Genomic DNA, 6944 nt, shown 5'->3' with positions numbered 1-6944 from the left:
GTATAACATTTTAATAAAAATATTATTTGCTAATAAATAAGGCATGATAAAAGAACCTTATTATTCTGCACACAGGTCAGCAATATGAAGCATGCATACCTTTTTAAAGATAATAATAATAATAAGTCTACAATAAAAGGATGATAATTTGAGCCACACAGACGGCCAGCCCAAAGGGTATTTAAAGGGACAGTATCAAGGAATCCACTGTGTTGTCAAAGGGACAGTACTGATACAGGACTGTAGTCAAGGCAGTCAGTGGGGTCAAAGGAGGAGGACAAGAAAGACAGTGAAGGCAAGTGAGGGGGTAGGAAACTACACAAGACCCAGAGGGTAAGACAACAAAACGTAAAAGGCAGCTGGCAGAGAAGGCGAGATACATAGCACAAATCCAATAATCCCTCGTAGGGAGTCATCTATATAGGAGGAGCAAGACGATGAGGACATACAAATAGAACAAAACTAGCCCAAAGATCATGGAGAGGTTAAAGGGATATAACACCGAAAATCTTTCTTTCAAGATTCAGATAGAACATACAATTTTAAATAACTTTATCTTTTACTTCCATTATCAAATTTTGTTCATTTTCTTGTTATCCTTTGTTGAAAAGCAGGGAGGTAAGTTCAGGAGTGGGCACGTGTCTGCAGCACTATAAGGCCGCAATTTTGCAACAGATAGTAGAGGGAAATGGAGCATGCTGCTTAGAAGCCAGTATCTCAGGCATCTAAGCAGCTACAGACCCCCAAGACCCACCATTATAAAGGCCTAACCTTTCCAATGGTATCAGCCTTGGGGATCTTGAAGAAAAAAAAAAGTTAAAAAAATATATATAATTTAAAAAAATTAAAAAAAAACTCAAATCCAGCTTAGAACACAGATGGGAAAGTGCTGAGCACTCAAAGGGTTAAAGTATAATTTTGAGTGTCCCTTTTCCCTTTAAAAAGGGACATTGTACACTAGATTTTTCTTTGCATAAATGTTTTGTAGATCCATTTATAAAGTCAAGTCTTTTTTGCTCCTGTTTGTGTAAAGAGTCTTTTCATTTGCAGGGGAGGGGGGTGGAAGTGTCTATTTTTGCTTTCCAGACCCGTTCACTGGGTGTCCAAGACTAACCTCATTAACAGTGCTAAACTGGGAGCTTCTAAGTAAGTTTTTAAAAGGATATATATATATATATATATATATATATATATATATATATACACACATATATACATACACACACACTGAAGTATAAAAGAAAAGCGCAAAAACACCAGATCTCTGTGCCGTATTAAAAAAAACTTTAATAAGCCCCCAACAGAGATTAAAAACTCACAAGATATATAACATATATGTGCAGATAGTGCATATAATGAGCACCAACATATATCACCAGATATCCAGAGGTTCTTTGTGTCTTTTCCTTTTTCCCTTCCGAAATTCACAGGATGGTAATATGTCCGTGTTTTTATATAGTTCCCAAAAACAACAGTCATTTGTATCCAAAGATAGTAAGCAAACATAAAACTTACTGGTATAGATTCTAGAGAAACGTTTGCCCTCGGCTCTCTCGCACTCTGCGTAATTCAAACTGCAATGTATGGAAGCCTCACTGGGACATAATTCTCACTAAAGCAAATGTTCTGTATGACAGCCGAGAGATCTCAGCTGGTTGTAGCTCGACGCGCGTTTCGTTCCGTACTCGTCTGAACTTTTTCAAGAGTCTACAGTATGTCTTCTGCGTGGAATCTTTATACCCATTTGCGGCTCCTATGTCAGGTGTAACAGAGTCCTAATTAGGTATACGCATTATATCAACAGAGCTCATATGGCTCAGGCTTACATTTTTCAAAGCCCATTTAAATACCGTGCTTTTTCTTTTGATTGCCAATTCTTTCCTCATACAACGGTCTTTACTAATGCATTATAAATTTGTTAATTATAACACACTTTCCCAAAAACATAGTATAATACAATTTATGTGCAAAAATATATATAAAAATGCCTATATGTAAAACATTTATATAGAATATCTATCTAAAAACTAAAAACATATTTAATCTATATAAAACAAATGATTAAATATTATATGGACTAACATATTGATCGAATTCATATGGACATAAAATGTCAAAGTTTTAAGATACCTAGAAAGGTCAATCATAGCATCCTCAACCTACATGAATATATGTCGTATTATTCGATTGATCCATAAAGTTACCCAAATAATTTTATCAAAATAAATTATTATAAGAGTTCACACATTTCTATAAGCTGCTGCTTGAACATTACCTCTTATATTAGTTTCTTTAAAAATCCATAAAATAATGAAATGTGTGTATGTTGCAAAAATTATAAAATTTATGTTCATAATTTAGGTGTAAAAATTTATCTAAAAGCTGCCCTAAAAAATTACCCTAAAAAGCTTTCCGTGGAAACTTTTTTACCCTAAAAATGCCTGTATGTCGATATCAATATTTAACCCTCTGGGTGATAACCAGCTGAGATCTCTCGGCTGTCATACAGAACATTTGCTTTAGTAAGAATTATGTCCCAGTGAGGCTTCCATACATTGCAGTTTGAATTACGCAGAGTGCGAGAGAGCCGAGGGCAAACGATTCTCTAGAATCTATACCAGTAAGTTTTATGTTTGATTACTATCTTTGGATACATATGACTGTTGTTTTTGGGAACTATATAAAAACAAGGACATAATATTACCATCCTGTGAATTTCGGAAGGGAAAAAGGAAAAGACACAAAGAACTTCTGGTGATATATGTTGGTGCTCATTATATGCACTATCTGCACATATATGTTAGATATCTTGCGAGTTTTTAATCTCTGTTGGGGGCTTATTAAAGTTTTTTTTTTTAATACAGCACAGAGATCTGGTGTTTTTGCGCTTTTCTTTTATACTGCAGTTTTTGAACCTTTGTGGATCGTTTTTGGGATAGCTTCCCCTGGAAAAGCAGCACAACACCTTATTCTCTACTATACCACTGGGGAACGATTTGTGACTAAGCTCTTCTACCATAACCTGAGAGAACGGACTGTCCTTGGGGATATCTATGGAACACAAATAAGGACAGTATAACATATATACACATTTTATTTATATATTGTATATTTATACATGTGCTTTGGTGGTATAGATTGCATACTCATAATTCTTTTATAGTGTTTGCTCACTTTTTTTTTTATATATATTATATGTGTATAATTATTTTCTGTACTTGACACATGTGTAGGGTCTAACTTTAAGAGATAGCGCTCAATATTCTTTGCTTCTTTACACACACACTATATATATATATATATATATCTATATATCTGTGTGTGTGTGTGTGTGTGCGCGCATAATAAATAAATATATATATATGTGATCCAAAAGGAATAGCGCGAAACAGTCCAAAGACACCTGCTCATAAAAAGTGAATACATTTTAATATAATCCAAGTAAAAAAGACATTGTAGTACAAAAATTGCAGTGAAGTGCTGAGGCACGAAACATGTTTGCAGACAGGTGTCTCTGTACACACTGAGTTACCTTTTAACTCTATATTTTTGTACTACGATGTCTTTTTTACTTGGATTATATTAAAATGTATTCACTTTTTATGAGCAGGTGTCTTTGGACTGTTTTACGCTATTCCTTTTGGATCTTTACATTTCACTTGAGTGTTTGCAGACACTCTGATTAAGCAGCTGCAGCAGTTCAAGTCTCCCTGCACCCACCCACTCTCCATTGTGCCGGGGAAGAGATCACAAGTTACATGCTGAGGATCGAGGATCAACTAACTTCGGTGACAAACATTTGGGTAAGCTGATTCATGTAGCGCTTAGGTTTGGTGTCTATGTTTTTTTTATATATATATATTTTAAATTGTGCTTAAACCTGCCTATTATACTAAATACCGGGTAAGGAATGTACCGGTAACTTATACAGTGGTATACAGTAATATGGAGCCCTATGTGTTCCCTGAGCGAGTAACTACGACTCTGCATGCCTTTCCATTCAGACACAGCTCCTACTTTGATGTCATCATCTACAGCCACATCTGCCGCTCCGTCCCTGCAGACTGCAACTCCTGTGAAAGAAGCAGTTAGCAACGTCTTCGGTTCACTCCTAGAAGACTGCTAATGCAGGTATTGGTAACATTAGCAGTCTTCTAGGAGTGAACCGAAGACGTTGCTAAATGCTTCTTTCACAGGAGTTGCAGTCTGCAGGGACAGAGCGGCAGATGTGGCTGTAGATGATGATGTAATCACAGTAGGAGCTGTGTGCTGAACGGAATGGCATGCAGAGTCCCTAGTTGATACAAGTACAAGGAGGATGATTATACCGGTAGGGTGATTATAGGAATGTGCCTTATGGGTATTGCAGTGTGGGTAGGGAGGAAGTGGGCAGAGCACAGGATGTCCCATGTTAGTCAGTTTTGCCTGTGATATTGGTAAGAGACTGTTTTTTTTTTCCCCCCTCACATACCTGATAAAAATACTGTACTGTACTATAAGGTTAAATAAAAATTTGTAGCTTTAATACTGGTCTGTTAAAATAAAACAAAGGAAAGATGCTGAACTCCTTAGTATGGTATTTTCAAATGTGAAAAAGCCTTTATTTAGCCATTATAGCTTTAATGCCTGAATAAAGTTTTTTTCACATTTGAAATTACCATACTAAGGAGTTCAGCATCTTTTCTTTGTTTTATTTTATACTCTTGGGTATTGGGGAAGTGGAAAAGGATACCCCTGGGAGCTGGCACCCTACATTGGGACTCTGCTTACACATTTGAAAGTGCTGGTCTCACTTGCAAACATTGCAGCTTTATTTTGTTAGGCTTGATGTGATTACCTGGTCCCCCTGTAAAAAAAAAAGTGTCTGCAGGTCATCATGTGAGCAGATCTGCATATTCTAATATGCTGCTTATCTCACAGTGTGCCTTTCAAGCAGAGTTGCACTTGATTGTTAAAATTTGTCATATGGTATGTGTGCATATACTGGTAATTTTTTTTTGGTTAAGCAACTCTGTATCCCTGCTGTTGTCCACCACATATCACATTTCTGCTCAGTTGGGGGGGGTCCCTAATTTGGATTTTGAAATCTTGGGAGGTATGCATTGCGCTGCAGCCATTATTCAGCATAGAATGGCACCAATGTCAAAGACTCCAGGACACATGCTGCAAATTACCGGTAGACAACTGTGTTAGACCATTTGCAGCATCGTGAAAATCCGGGTTAAAGGGATACCGGTACTAAACCCACATTTTTTGCTTTCATGATTCAGATAGAGCAAGCAATTTTAAGCAACTTTCTACCGTAATTTACCATACTCATGAAAAAAAAAAAACGTATACAGATACTGTTACCGTAATTGATAATGTGGATTTTTGTACAGGAGCTAACATACAGTAAAATACCGGTACCAATATGGATGATCATGTGGAGATTCGAAATTCTACTAGCCAAGGGAAAAGACGAAGTTACAATTCAAATTTTAAGATAAAAGTCTTAAAATATGCTGAACAAACAAGCAATAGGGAAGCCGCCAGAAAATATGACATAGATGAGAAAAATGTACGTAGATGGAAGCGGATACATCAGAAACTAGAAAACTCTGCTTCTACAAGAAAATCGTTCAGAGGGCCTAAGAAAGGGAGGTATTGTGAAGTTGATGCAGCAGTGGTTCCCTTCATTCTAGAACAAAGAAAAAATGGAATGCCTGTCACCCGCAAAATCATACAATTGAAGGCATTAGAAATTGCCAGTGAATTAAATATTCCCAGGCATGAATTTAAAGCAAGCCTTGGATGGTTCCGTAGATTTATGCTCAGAAATGGCCTCTCTCTGAGACGCAGAACAACACTTGCACAAAGACTACCTGTTGACTTCAATGAAAAGCTGCTTGCATTTCAACGGTATGTCATAGAGCTCAGAAAAAAGCACAACTATCCATTGAGCCAAATTGGAAATGCTGATGAAACTCCTGTTTTCTTTGATATGCCAAGTAATACAACTGTGGATCAAAAAGGAGCAAAATCAATTCGTATGAGGACCACAGGCAATGAAAAATTACGTATCACAGCAATGTTATCTGTTACAGCTGATGGTCATAAGCTGACACCTTATGTGATCCTAAAAAGGAAAACTATGCCAAAAGAAAGTCTTCCAAGAGGCTTAATTGTTAGATGCCATGAAAAGGGATGGATGAGCAAGGAGCTGATGAATGATTGGCTATCAGTTGTTTAGAAGAATAGGCCTGGTGCTCTTCGTGCAAAAAAAGCAATGCTGGTATTGGATGCCTTTAAAGCCTGGTTTCTCAACAGCCGATAGCCCTGCTGGTGGGCCCCGACCTGTCATGCACCCACTGCACACTCTTACCCCACTGCACACCAGGGGCAGACTGAGACCAATCAAGGCCCCAGGAACACTGTCTCACACTGACCAAAATGTATTACATTTTATGCAAATGAACATGGTAGCCTCCCTGACCTGCCCCCAACATCCAGAGCCAGGACCCCCAACATTAAGGTCCAGAGAAAGGGCACCCAACCTCCAGGGCCAGACCTCACACTCTATGGCCCTCACAGCGACAGACCCCCGCCAGGGCCCCCACTAAACCCACACTTATTTGCTTAGTTACTGATAGGGCAACTGAAAACTCCAGCTTAAAAGGGACAGTAAAGCCAAAACTAAACTTTCATGATTCAGATAGGGCATGCAATTTTAAACAACTTTCCAATTTACTTTTATCATTAAATTTGCTTTGTTCCCTTGGTGGTATTTTTGAAAAGCTAAACCTAGCTAGGCTCAAACTGATTTCTAAACAGTTGAAAACCGCCTCCCAGCTCAGAGCATTTTGAAAGTTTTTCACAGTTAGATTGTGCTAGTTCACATGTGTCATATAGATAACATTGTGCTCACTCCCGTGAAGTTATTTATGAGTCTTCACTGATTGACT

The sequence above is a fragment of the Bombina bombina genome, chromosome 1, assembly GCF_027579735.1.
Source record: "Bombina bombina isolate aBomBom1 chromosome 1, aBomBom1.pri, whole genome shotgun sequence".
NCBI lineage: Eukaryota > Metazoa > Chordata > Amphibia > Anura > Bombinatoridae > Bombina > Bombina bombina.
The sequence above is the reverse complement of the archived record's forward strand: the minus strand, read 5'-3'. Positions refer to the sequence as shown.